This window comes from Psammomys obesus, unplaced genomic scaffold (assembly GCF_907164565.1).
Source record: "Psammomys obesus unplaced genomic scaffold, mPsaObe1.curated_primary_1811, whole genome shotgun sequence".
Taxonomy (NCBI): Eukaryota; Metazoa; Chordata; class Mammalia; order Rodentia; family Muridae; genus Psammomys; species Psammomys obesus.
In genome coordinates, this window is record NW_026596057.1 from 5,209,572 (window position 1) to 5,224,549 (window position 14,978).

Consider the following 14,978-nt stretch of genomic DNA (forward strand, 5'->3'; position numbering starts at 1 on the left):
TATAGAATGGTCAGGAAGTGGAAACTTGCTGGAGGAATTATGTCCCCAGGGGCAGGCTTTGAGGGTTTATAGCGGGGTCACACTTCCTGTTCTCCTGTTTCCTGTATGTGGAGGAAAGTATTGTAACTGTCCAGCTTTCTGCTCCTCCTGCCATGCTTTTCTAGCTGTGATGGACATCTATAGACCTTTTCACACCATAAGCCCAAATAAACTTGTTTAAATTGCTTTTGGTCATGTTGTTTATCATAGCAATGGAAAAGTAATGTACCACAACCTTCACCCCCCAAATTTATGTACTTCACATTTCAATCACAGCCCCCTCCCTTTTTTTCTCCCAGTCCATCTCCCCTTCTCAGAGAAGAAGAGTGCCCCCTCCTTCATGGGTACCAACCTGCTCTGGTACATCAAGTCTCAGCAGGACTAGGCACATCCTCTCCTACTGAGGCTAGATAAGGCAGCCCAGCTAGGGGGAAGGGATTCAAAGGCAACAGAGAGAGAGACCCCACCCCAACTGTTAGGGGACCTACATGAAGACCAAGCTGCATATCTGCTACATAAGTGCTGGGGCTTAAGTCCGTCCAATGCATGTTCTTTGGTTGGTTGTTCAGTCTCCGTGAGACCCCATAGGCCCAGGTTAGGTCTTCCTGTGGTGTTCTTGACCCCTCCAGCTCTCTCAATTCTTTTACCTTAGCTTCCACAAGACTCTCCGAGCTTCACCTAATGTTTGGCTGTGAGTCTCAGTGTCTGTTTCTATCAGCTGCTAGGTGGAGCCTCTCAGAAAACAGTTATGTTAGGCTCCTGTATAGCAGAATATCATTAATAGTGTTCGGGACTGGCTTTCTCCCATGGGCTGGATCTCAAGTTGAACCAGTCATTGGTGGCCCATTTCCTCAGTCTTTGTTCCATCTTTATACCTGCACATCTTGTAGGCAGGCCAAATTTTGGGTCTGTTAAGGTCTTCAAGGGTTCGATTATCACAGTCTCTCTCTCTGCTTTGCCAAGGTTCCAGGGTCCAAGGTAGGATCTGGGATGGGATGGCAGAGTTCCCCTGTTCACTTTATCTCTAGAGTCGCCAAGCTGATGGCCAAGCAACTGATCATGAAAGATGATTGAAAGGAAAAGAAGTAGGAGAGGGAGCCCAGGATTCCTTCTCTAGGTCTAGTGACTGGCTACACTGCTCCTAAGTGATCACCTTTTTTTCTGCAGCCAGGACTGTAAAAGGCAGCTTCTAGCCAAATTGTAATGGTTTGTAAAAAAAAAAAAAGGGGGCTCTTTGATCTGAGATTAGCTCTTGGCCCAGGGCAGGCCACTGGGGATGCCTCCACAGGCTAAAATAAACTTTTTTTTTTCTCCTTATCTTTGGCTGATAGATCTGAATCACTGTTAACTTGTTTGTGATTTGGTAAGAAAAAGAAAAAGGGAGAGAAAGTAAGCAAAGACGATTCATGCACACATGCTCAAGGAAAAACATGGATGAAGTTAAGAACTTTAACTTCAACAAGTCCCTACAAGCTTACATATGAGATAATATTGATTTTACTAGCATTCCCTCTGCAGAAACTGCAGCAAGTTAAGGCTGCCAATTCCATAGCATCAGCCCATAAATACACATAGACAAACAATCAGACATATTCATGTACATGGCCAATGGATAATACAAAAGGAGCTCCTTACGTACACATAGTTGACATACACTCATGTAACGTATGTACAAAAACCAGACATGTTTACATGCAAACACATATCTATATACATATTTCTAACTCATGGGTGAATCGATTTCCAGCCAGCTTTCATTCAATGGGCTTCCACCACTGGAAGCCCATTGTGTGTGTGTGTGTGTGTGTGTGTTGCCACTGCTTATTGTATAGCCTTTATACCTCAGAGAGAAAGCTCCCAGAAAAGGAATTATGTCATAGTCAAAAAGGCAATTAACCACAAAACAGATGAATTCCAAAACACAACAGGTTACATGTTTTAAAACTAAATATTTCTTATCTATGTATCCATTACATAAGTTCATAGTGAGTTCACAGTGAAAAAGGTTGGCACGGCCTAAGGGTTAACAGGGTCTAAAAGTCACAAGAATATGTCTTTTCAGTTAGGACTGACTTGGCTACCCATTTTTCAGCTATTTTTGGGTCGATAATCTTAGAAACAAAGTAAACAAAGAAAATTTAAAATGACAGTATATTATGCCATATGGTGACAAGGTACAAAGAATTACAACAGAACAGTTGTATATAATGACATCAAGGTTTGCACTTAACTGGACATTGTGTGGTAGTCCTATTATAATTTAGATTCATAGGAAGTTTAAACCAACTTGCCTATATTTATGTTGTATACCAGGATTTGTGAGTGAAGGCTATCTGAGGCTACAAATCTGCCTTAAGCCTGTCTCCTATTGAGGCATATGGAGATCTAGAAAGGTATTTATTGCAGCCATAAACTTTCTAGAGATGTTTAAGAAGTCCTAAAGCAATTTAGCTTTTAAAATTATTTGAGTCAAGTCAGGAATTCCATAATCAGGAATTAATTCATCTGAACAGCAGTAAGTACCCAGAAAGTGACTGTTCATACCATAACAGATTGCAGAGAGATGCAGCTGTGCACAGAGAATGAGTGTCAAGGACTGGAAATAATTCTGGGGTGTTTCATAGTACAGACCTGGCAAAATACTGGGTCACTTTCCAGAAAGCCCACTTGCCTAATGAGCTCCTTTAACAAAATGACTTCTGACATGGGTTGAAGATTTTGTGGGTAGATTGGTATACCCATTCCTCCACTGGAAGTCCCACCTGGCTATAGAAGGTGTCCAGGCTTTATATCTTCAGCTGCTAGGAGTCGCAGCTAGGGTCTGTTTAACTTGTTGGCTATTGGCTTGCTGTATATTGCCTTTACTATGTTTAGGTATACATCCTGTATCCCTGATCTCTCCAAGACTTTTAATACGAAGAGGTGTTGGGTTTTGTCAAAGGTTTTTGTGGCATCTATTGAAATGATCATGTGTTTTGTTTTGTTTTTTTCTTTCAGTCTGTTTATATGGTAGATTACATTGATGGATTGAACCCTGCATACCTTGGATAAAGCCTGCTGAATCATGTTGGATGATGGTTTTTTGTTTCTTTTTTGATGTGTTTTTGCATGTGGTTTGAAAATATTGAGTATTTTTGCATCAATGGTCATAAGGAAAATTGGTCTAAAACTCTCTCTCTTCCTAAAACAGTGTAGCCCTGGCTGTGCTGGAGTCACATAGACCAGGCTGTCCTTGAACTCACAGAGATCTGCCTTCCTCTGCTTCCAAGAGTGGTAGGCTTACAGGTATGTGCCACTGCACCTGGATGAAACTCTTTGTGAGGTTTATGTATCAGGGTGACTGTGACCTCATAGAATGAGTTTGGCAATGTTCCTTCTGTTTCTTTTTTGTGAAATAGTTTGAAGAATATTGGTACTAGTTCTTTTTTGAAAGTCTGGTAGAATTCTGCCATAAAAAAACACATCTGGCCCTGTTTTTTTTTTTTTTGTTTGTTTGTTTGTTTGGTTTGTTTTGTTTTTTGGTTGGGACACTTTTAATGACTCCTTCTATGTCTATGGGGTTTAAGTCTATTTCTATGACTGTTTAAATTGTCTACCTGATCTTGATTTAACTTTGGTAAGTGGTATCTATCAAAAAACAATTGTTCATTTCATTTACATTTTTCCAGTTTTGTGGAGTGCATGTTTTTGAAGTAAGAACTAATGATATTTGTCTGCTGTTGTATTTCCCTTTTCATTTCTGATTTTGTTAGTTTGGATATTGTGTCTCTGCCTTTCAGTTAGTTTGACTAAGGGTTTGTTTTATCTTGTTAATTTTCTCAAAGAACCAGCTCTTGGTTTCATTGATTCTTTGTGTTGTTCTTTTTGCTCCTAATTCATTGATTTCAGCCCTGAGTTTGATTATCTCCTGCCTTCTACTTCTCTTGGGTGTGTGTTTTTTCCTTTTTATTCTCGTGCCTTCAGGTATGCCTTTTTAAGTTGCTAGTATGAGATCTCTCCAATTTCTTTATGAAGGCACTTAGTGCTATGAACTTGGGAGATATTAATGACCAATGGTTGTCAATCCTGTTATTTTGATGTTGCTGCTGGTGGTAGTGTGTGTGTACTTTCCTCTTTTAGTTCTGCTGATGTGGAGTTGTTTATTTCCTGTGTTTTCTTGGGTGTGTCAGCCTGCTTGGGTTGGAATTTACTTCTAGCATCTTCTGTAGGGCTGAATTTGTGAATAGATCTTTTTTTTAAATTTGTTTTTGTCCTGGAATATCTTGTTCTCTCCATCTATGGTGATTGAAAGTTTTGCTGCGTATAGTAGTGTGGGCTGACATCTGTGGTGTTTTAGGGTCTCTAAGACATCTGCCCAGGCCCTTCTGGCTTTTAGAGTCTCTGTTGAGAAGTCCAGTGCAATTCTGGTATGTCTGCCTTAATGTATTACTTGGCCTTTTTCCTTTGCAGTTTTTAATATTCTTTCTTTTTCTCCCCATACATTTAGTGTTTTGATTGGCATTTAGTGTTACGTGGCAGGAGTATTTTCTTTTCTGGTTCAATATATTTGGTGTTTTGTAAGTCTCTTGTATGTTTATAGGAATATATATTTTTAGGTTGAGGAAATTTTCTTTTATGATTTTGTTGAAAATATTTTCTGGACCTTCAAGCTGGGAATCTTCTCTTTCTGTTACTATTATTCTTAGGTTTGCTCTTTTCATAGTGTCTCAGATTTCTTGGATGTTTTGTGTCAGGAATACTTTAGATTTAACATTTTGACTGATGTATTGATTTCTTCAATCATATTGTCTATGCCTGAGATTCTCTCTTCCACCTCTTGAATTCTGTTGGTGATGCTTGCATCTGTAGTTCCTGTTCTCTAGGTTTTCCATCTTCAGGATTCCCTCCATTTGTGTTTTCTTTATTGCTTCTATTTCCATTTTCAGATCTTGACAGTTTTATTTATTTCCTTCACCGGTTTAATTGCTTTTTTCCCCCCTGTATTTCCTTAAGGAATTGATTCACTTTCTCTTTAAAGGCCTCTATCATCTTTATAAGATTGGATTTAAGCTCATCTTCGTGTGGTTTGGCTGTGTTAGGATATCCAGGGCTTGCTGTAGTAGGATAGCTGGGCTCTGGTGGTGCTACATTGGACTAGCTCTTACTGATTGTGTTCTTATGCGAGCCCTTAGCCATCTGGTTGTCCCTGGTTGCTGCCTGGCCACCTTGGATGCAGACAGAGTTTTGGGCCGGAAAATGGAGCCCTGTGGAGCAGGTCCATTTGACTGCTGTTAGGTGTGCTTTTGGAGAACTTGGCAGGCAGAGGTGGGGGGGGGTCTAATCTAGGTGATCCTGGTACTGCTCCTCTAGAAGGCAGACAGAGCCATGGGCAGGACAGTGGAGCTCAGGGGACAGCATGAAGCTTATCATTGCTGGCTGTGCCCTTGGGAGACCCAGCAGGCAAGGGGATTGTGGGGAGAGGTGTAACCTGCAGGCCTCTTTCAGAAGACAGGCAGAGCTCTGTTCCAGATGATGGTGCTCAGAGGATAGAGGACAGCTTACCACTACATGAAATAATCTTGATAAATAAATTATTCCAAACATGGCCAGCTCTGCTCACTTCTTCATCACTATCCACCACCCCCTGGCTCCAGCCTTCTTGACCTAATCCAACACATTGAGATTTTATTCTAAAGGGTTGGTAGGTTTAGATCTTATATTTTTAAGACTGAAGATCCACATGAAGTTAATTTTTACAGATATGAGGTCAGTTTTCTTTCATATGGACATCAATTCTACTCTTCTGTCTACTCAGGACAGAGGTGAACCTGAGGCAGCAAGGCAGTTAAGCCACAGGGCTATTATTTACTCTTTGCCTTAAGTCTTTGGTTTCAGGTATGAACTAGTTCTGCACCACACAGGGTAGATCGGTCAGCTAGAAAGTATTCTAGTGACAAGGGCACTGGACCATATCTCCTGGGTTCACTGACCTGTATTGACTAACCCTCACTATTTGAAAGGCCTAAAAAGGAGCTAGGACTCTTCCCACGTTAGATGAAAACCTCAGAACTCTTCAAAGGAAACACGACTTTCACTACTAGCCACTAATAAACTACTCAGACTGGCCAGAATCACAGAGGAAAAGGGTGGCGTTTGCAAAGGGGCGGATCCAGAACCCTTGCGCACCAGTCTCCAGCACAGCTCTGCTTGCACTGTCTTCCGGGAAGAACAGAGACCGCTGCAGGGCAGGGGCCATGCTTCATAGTATCCAGCACCAGAGAGCGCAGGACTCGCTAAAAATAGTCTCCATTTCCTTCACAAAAGATCACACATTGAAATCTTAATAGATCACAAACCCAGGAGATTTATCTCTCCATTGCCCAGCTTCCTTGACTCCCAGTTGTAAAGCATTGCCTCAACACCTTCTCCTATCTGCTTTCTCTGACAAAGAAGGGTAACTGAGAGAGCAGGACGGAGTCTCCCGACACAATGATGGCACACTTCACTAAAACAAGCAACAACACAACTAAAATTGAACAACTTTCAAAAATAACTTTCTCCCAGCGCCCTTGGAGAAAGATGCAAGGAAAATACATACTGCTATGAAAAAATGGACTTTTCCAAATTGAAAACACAGCCAAAGGGCAGCGTCACAGTGTCCCCAGGTTGCAGCACCATGAGTTCACAAGGCAATACCAATTATTCCACTCTAAAAAATCTCCTGCCTCTTCCCCTAGAGCTACAAGATGACAGGAAGGCATTTTATCCCAAATGTACCCAAAATAAAGTGTCATGAAAACGAACAAACAAAAAAAAAAAACCACTCAGAATCTTTCATGCTGTCCTCCTGGTGGCTCAAGAATCCTACCAACATCAACCTGCAGGGGATTGTGGGGAAGGGTCTAACCCAGATGTTCCTGGAGCCCCTCAGGCCTCCTTCTGAAGGTTGGCAGAGCCCTGGGCCAGAAAATCCAGCTCAGGGAACACCATGCCTTCTTTAAATGGTGGAAAAAACAGGACATTCCAAGATAAGCAATTCTCAATCACACCAATCCACTGCAGAACCAAGTGACAGAAATCCTGCACACTGGGAAGGAAGAAAGTCACAATCACAAGAGCACAGGAAACAGATGTCATGAGAGAGATGTTAAAGAGAGCTTTGGAGTCTATCATGTCCAGCACAGTAAACTAGGAGACACATCTATAGATTATAAGACAAAGAACAATTAGAAAAATACCCAATAAAAATTACAAGAATTAGTAAATTGTTTTTCAATAATAACTTTAAATATAAACAGCTTCAGCTTCCAAGAAAGAAAATAGAGTCACTAACATGATTAAGAAATTAGATCCAACTTTTTTTTGTCTCCAAGAAATGTACTACACTGATGCATACCCATCAACTCCTGGCTCAAAGGATGGAAAATATCTATAAAGAAATAGAATCCAAAAAGAAGCTGGAGTAGACACACACCAAGATTAGAAGAGATAAACAAGGCTATTATGCATTAATAAGGGGGATCAAGAAGTTAGAATAATTATAAATACACATGCATTCAATATTGGAGATTCTAGTTACGTAAAACTAATGGACATAAAAGATCAGCCAGGTCCCAACACACTGATAGTGATTTCAGTGCTTTAGTTTCATCTTCAGGTTAACAGACCATCCAAACCCAAATCAAAGAAACCTCAGAGCTAAACACTGTAGGCTAAATGCATTTTAACAATATACAGAATAAGCCAAATAGTAGATGAAAACACACATTCTTCTCAGCAGCCCTAAAACATCATATTGTAGGATGTACAGCAAATCATAAGACATATGATAATCAAAATAATTTATTTTATATCAGAAGAATAAGACTATAAATCAATAGTAGGAGAAACTACACAAATAGAGTAAGCAAAATTTTTCTGAATGATCAGTAGACCACTGAAGAAATCAGGGAGGAAGATTAAATTTCTAGAATCAAAGGAAAATGAAATCACAACTTGCCAGGATCTTGGGGATACAGCTAAGGCAGCTTTAAGAGGAAAGATTATAGCTATACATGATTACATTAAAAAAAAATCCAGAAAGAGCTCAGACAAAAGAACAACTCAAACTCAAAAAATACTAGGCAAGAAATAATAAAGATCAGGGCAGATGTTAATGAAATAATGAAATGGAGAAAAATATAAAATCAATCAAGCAAAGAGTTGGTTCTTTGAAAAAAATAAAAGAACAAGGTTGACAAACCCTTGGCCAGACACACATGAGAGAGAGAGAAAGAGAGAGAGAGAGAGACAGAAAGAGATAGAGATAGAGAGACAGAGAGCATATTAATAAAATTAGAGATATACATGGAGAGATGGCAACAAATTCCAATGAAGTATAACCACTTAGTAATGTTTTAAAAACAAAACAAAAAACAAACAAACCTGGAAATGAATAATTTCTTAGAAATGAATAAATTTTTAGTTACATATGACCTAATAAAAGTAAATCAAGAGGACACCTTAAAATTCTTATGTTAAGAATTCTAATGTTAAGAATACATGCTGTAGCTGGGCATGGTGGCACAGGCTTGTAATCCCCATGCTCAGGAGAATCTCTGTGAGTTTGAGGCCAGGCTGGTCTACAAAGTGAGTCCAGGACTTTGTTACACAGAGAGATGCAGTCTTGAAAAACCAAAAACCAAACATCAAAAAAAAAAAAATTATAACAGGTAATCACAGACAGCATCATCCTGAGACCAAAGCTAGATAAGGACACAACAAAAAAGGAAAACAAATTTCCCTGATGAACATAGTGCAAATTTCCTAATCAGCTTTTTGCTGATTGAATTCAAGGACACACACATGCCAAAGTTACTTTCCTTCCAAGGATGCAAGTTTGTTTCAACATATACAGATCATTAAGAGTGACTTGGCAGGTAAGTAGACTGAAGGATGGAGTCTGCTTGATCGTCTCAACTGAGAAGGAAGGGCCTTTGACAAGGTTCAACATCAAAACCACAAAACTAGGAGTAGAATGAACATACTTTAGCATTCTAACTCCTGATCCTCTGGCCTCTACCTTTGAAGTGCTGGGATTACAGACCTGGACCATACCTGGCTCCTTCTGTGGTTTTTAGCTGAACATGTTTATGATTCCAGTTGCTTTACCTGCTCATCTTGGTAGTGGCGTCACTTCCCGATCCTCCTTTCCTCTCTATTTGAAAATGTATTTAGAGTTGATGTAAGTTAAATTTAAATACAAATGTAGTGTATAACTGCTTTGTATTGGTACATATTAGTAAACTAATCCTAATCCTTACCTTCTAGCTCTGGGCCATTCTGCCATTCTTTTCACTTACATATCTGTATGTATCGTCTTTATATCTTCTTTGTTGTTTTATTTTGTGCTGATTAGTTATTTTAAAATGTAGATTCCATCCCTCCCCCCTTTTGAGACATGTTTTCTCTGTTTAGCCTTGACTGTCCTGGAACTTGCTCTGTAGACCAGACTGGCCTTGAACTCACAGAAATCTGCCTGCTTCTGCCTTCTGAGTGTTGGGATTAAAGGTGTGCCACCGCTGCCTGGCCCAGCCTTCTGATAGGAATGAAAATTGTGTACTATTGAAGCATTCTGTACCTATTACCCTAGACAGCACTGCAGACAGCTTTTCCGCATCAAGGCATGGTATTCACAGTCCCTTTTCTTCTCTGGCCTTTGGCAGATTCCATTTTACTTTAACTCCATTGCCTCTTCCTAGTTTCTATGTCATTGTTTTCAAGTATTTTCATTCATCCTATACTCAAACCTAATAAGGACTGATATTGTTGGGCACAGTTAATGGAGTTTTCATTGTTCTTTATTTCTTCCCATTTCACTGATATTTAATCTGAGATAATTTTACTTTTTGCTGAAGAATATGCCCTATTATATTCTGTAGTACAAGTCTTGATGGTGCCAAATTGTTCTTTAAAAAAATTACATTCGTTTATTTATTTAGTATTCTACCTATCATCGAGAAGATACCAAATATTTGCTGAATGAATGAAAATGTAAATGTGTAAAGGACTGTGAATGTACAGGCAGCATGCTGACAGAGTTTGCTTTTCTGGATACAAGACTGAAGCTTTCTTGTCTTTTGATGCCTTGAAGAGCTTAAGATAGCCTGAATATAACTCCATTTTGAAATAAAGATCTTGACTGGGAACTGAATTCAGGTACCAGGAAATATCACAGAGTGTACACCTGGCAGAAAACAAAGTTAACTCTCCTAGCAACAGCCTCTAGGAACTATAACAGAATAAATGCTCCATAGAAAATAGAGACAAACTCCCTGGCAATAATCAATGGGAATCAGTTGAGAATCAGGTGGGAAAATTCTCCCCAATGTTTCAGATATGGTTTAGAAAAATAGCCATTGTGATTATATGCCTTAGCCATTGTGATTATGTGCCTCAGAAAAGGTCACCCCGCCCTGCTAAATTTCACCCAATTCTGTAACGCCAAGGCTTGTGCCCCCCTGCTTGCTGCCATGGAAACCCCCAGCTCACAGACTTTCCCTTTAAAAATCCTGTTCACTCAGAGCTCGGGGTCCCACTTCTCTACTGCTGCGCCAGTGAGACTTGGGTCCCAAGTTCGATCGCTCTCATAATAAAGCTCTCTTGCAATTGCATCGAGTCATCTCCTGGTGGTCTCTGAGGGTCCCGTGAACCTGGCATAACAGCCTTTCAAACAGCATGTGGTTTTCTTTTCCCCAGTCTCATCATGCCCAGCCATCATTTGTTTTTCAGTATGATCCCTGGATTAGCTACAGTAAGGCTTGGTAGACATAGGATAGCAACTTTAGGGAGTCAAAGTTCTTTTAACTTTTTCACCTAGAAGACCAGTTGAATTTATCCCTTCCTTTAAAATTTTGCTTTAGGTGTAAGAGTCTTTTGCATGCATGTATGTATGTGCACCACATGTGTGCAGTGTCTTCAGAGGCCAGAAGAGGGCACTAGATCCTCTGGATCTGAATTTACAGATGTTTATGAGCTTACGTGAGTGCTGGGAACTGAACTCGGGTCCTCTGATAGAACAGCAAGTGATCTCCCCTACTGGGCCATCTATCTAGTTCCCAATACTTCCTGTCATTATTAGAGATGGAGATTTAGAATGATGTTCTCATAGACACCTGGAAATTCAGAGCAGAAATAATTTTGTGTGATGTTTCTGCTGAAAACTAATAGGCATTTGGGAGTCTGGTGGGTATTGCTGGTGGCTTTCAGATAAGGAAAGGATGCGTTATTGGCGTGGGAGGTAATCTTACAAGGCTCCTAGGACATTGCATTGGAACTGACCCCAGACACTAATGAAAGAGTAATCCTCCCCAAATGACCCCAAAGCTAGTAATCCCTGGGGCTGCATGTTGGTGATTAAAAAAGAAAGGTCGGAGCAGCTGTCTTTTTGTTCAGCTTAGTTCCGTCCATGTACCTGGGTGGGTGTTAATTTCCTGGTGGTGCTGGCGGAGGGACGAGGTGGTGTTAGGTTTCAGCGGGGACTGGATGTGCCGACTGGGATTCTGCCTGGTGTGTGGCTGGGGAGCAGCCCGGTTCAGGGGAGCTGGAGCTTGGGAGCTCAGGTTGCCTGCCTTTTAATTTCTGTCCTTTAAGTTGGACACATGGGCCACTATGTGCCTTAGGACATGGCAGTACTATCAAGTGTCATCTAGGCTGCACACTTTAATTAACAGTGTGCCACACACTCTCATCCTCCAACAATGTACCCTGCTGGGCCAGTGAGACAGAAGTCAAATTGTCAGGTAGAAGAGTATCATCATCACCCTGATTTGCCACATCTATCTGTCTATCTGTCTGTCTATCTATCTATCTATCTATCTATCTATCTATCTATCTATCTATCTTTACTTGCAAAAGAAAGTGTTTAATTTGAGGCATATGGTTCCAGAGGGTTAGAGTTTATGACCATCATGGCAGGTAGCATGCAGCAGGCAAGCATGGTGCTAGAGGAGTAGCTGAGAGCATACATCCTTACCCACAAGTAAGAGGTAGAGAGAGATAACAGGATGGTGTGGGCTTTTGAAGCCTCAAAGCTCACCCTCTGTGATCCACCTTAACCAGACCCCATGAAGCTTAGAAAAGGGAGCCCAGCTATACCTTTTCTGGACTTCAGACCTAGAGAAACTGTGAGATAACAAAGGATGTGGCTTTAAGCTCCACACTTCTAACAAATTGCAAGGCAACAACAATAACAATGATAATACCCACAACAACCCATAAGTCTGTCACTAGCTCAACTTCTAATTCTCCACCAAGGTTTTTGTGCATCTCAGTGAAGCCAAACACACTAGTCAATCAACTCCAGTCTTGTTTCATTGCCCACTTACATTTGTTTATTTATTTTGAGAGAAGATTCCTTTTTGTGGTAACTTAAAATTCTAGGAAGAGCACAGGCTTGAAGGACAGCCCCCTGTAAGGTGAGGACAATTATTCATGAGGGTGAGGCTATCTGTGACTTGTGTCGTTTAATGGCTGCACCCAGTCCCATCTATTTTGTTGTAAATTATAGGCTTATATTCTTTTTACGGCAGAAGAGGGTTCCATTGAACATATATGCCACATTAAACAACATTAATTTATCAGTTAATCCAACTTCTCTTTATGATAAAAGTTCTGGAGAATCTCAAAATGCAGAGGACATATCTCAACAGAATAAAAGCGATATACAGCAAGCCCACAGCCAGCATTATGCTAAACAGGAAAACTCAAACCATCTTCACTAAAATCAGGCACAAGATAAGGGTATTCACTCTTTCTATCCCTACTCAAAATAGCACCTGAAGTCTGTGCTAAAGCAATAACACAAATGAAGGAGATAGAGATAAATAGGAAAGGACGAAATCAAAGAATCCTTATTTGTAGCTGATATGATTCAATACATAAAAGACCATAAAGATTCCATCAGAAAACTCCTACAGCTGATAAATATGTTCAGCAAAATAGGATACAATAGTAGGATACAAAATTCACATATAAAACCCAGTGGCTTTCTTATGTACCAACAAAAATACACTGAGAAAATACATTATGAGAATAATAATTTGGACCCCAAATCATCTCGGAGTAAATCTAAGCAAGGAACTTGTAAAAATGAAGCCTCATAAGACACTGAAGGAAGAAACTGAAGAAAATGCCAGAAGAGGAAAAGAACTCCCATACACCAGGGATTGAAGGATCAATTTTGTGAAAACAGCCACTCCATAAAAGCAAGCTACAGATTCAGTGCAATCACTCACAATTCCAATGTAATATTTTATCACTATTGAAAAAAGCAATCTTAAATTTCAGAGAAACACAAAAAATCAGGATAGCCAAACAACCCAGAACAATAAAACAAAAATTGCCAGAGGTTTCACCATCACAGATTTCAAGGTATACTACAGTGCTACAGTAATTAGAAACCAGCGTGATATCAGCATAAAAAATAGACACTTTGATCAATGGCATAGAACTTAGTACCCACACATAAGGCCCATCCCTATAACCACAGGATTTCCAACAAAGAAGCCAACAATACACATTGGAGGAAAGACAGCATCTTCAACAAAAGGTGCTGGTCGAGCTGGGTAATAGAAGAATGAAAACTAGATCCTTAACTGTCACCTGGAACAAAACTAGATTCCAAATGAATCAGTATAAGGCTGGATACTCTTACGCTGATAGAGGAGAAACAGGAAGAATGCTTCAACTTTCAGGCACAAAGACAGGGCTTTTTGAACAGAACCCCATAGATCAAAATTGATAAGGGGGACCTCACAAAGTCAAAATACTTCTGTACAGCAAAGGACACCATCATTGGAGTGAAGTGTCAGCCTACCAAAGGGGAAAAGTCTTCACCAGCGTATCTAGTGAAGTACAAATGATAAAACAATTGAACGAACAAACAAACCTTAAAAAAAAAAAAAGCTAGAACCAGATCTAGCTCATGGTCCAGTTATACCACTCTTGGGTTTACACCCAAAGCAATCTGTATCCTAACATAGAGATACTTATTTATCCATGCTCATTGCTGCTCTATTTACAATAGCCAAGAAATAAAGACAGAATAGATGTCAGCTGTTGAATGGATACTGAAAATGCTGTATGTTTATAAGACGGGATATTATTCAACTGTTAGAAAAAAAAAAGAAATTATGAAACTTGCAGGGAAATGCAGAGAACTGGAAACAGTCATTCTGAGTGAAGTAACCCAGATCCAGAAAAACAACTGCCACGTGTTCTCTCTCATACATTGATGCTAGCTGTCAGGCTTTAGATATGTATGTTTAAATTGGAGCACTCATAGAGTTTGGGAAACTAGGAAGGGGCCTGGCGGACCTCTCAAGGAAATGGAGAAATCTGGAGGCAGGTGTCGGGGTGGGTACGGGATAACGAAGCAAGGAGGATTAAGTGGGGGAGAAGTATGAGGGCAGGGGAGAGGAAGGAGTGTGGGGACGGGTAACTAACATGAAAGGCATTTGAAAATGTCGTGTGGAAGCCTAATACTACAGAAGCTTCCTGAAATGGAGTTTTATGCAGAGTTGGTAAGATGGCTCAGTGGTTAAGAGCACTGGCTGCCTGTGATAGCTTGAATGAGCACGGCCCCCATAGGCTCATCTATCTGAATGTTTGGCTTGCAGTTGGTGGACTGCTTAGGAAGGGAGTGTGGCCTCTTTGGAGGACACGTATCCCTGTCAACAGGCCTTAAGACTCTCCTTAAACGACCCCTTCAGCATTCCCTTTTATTATGTGAGGTGAGATATGTTCTGTGGGTTGAGGTTGGGTTTATCTTTTGTGTCGTTATTAATTCTCCCACATCCTTTTCATTATAAGCTTGAAACATTGATTTCTGAAGGAAAGCATGCCTCTGCTTAACTCCTCATCTCCCTCAGCTTCTCAGTCTCAGTAAATGGACTAATTTATTCCTGTTAGGCTCTTGGTTC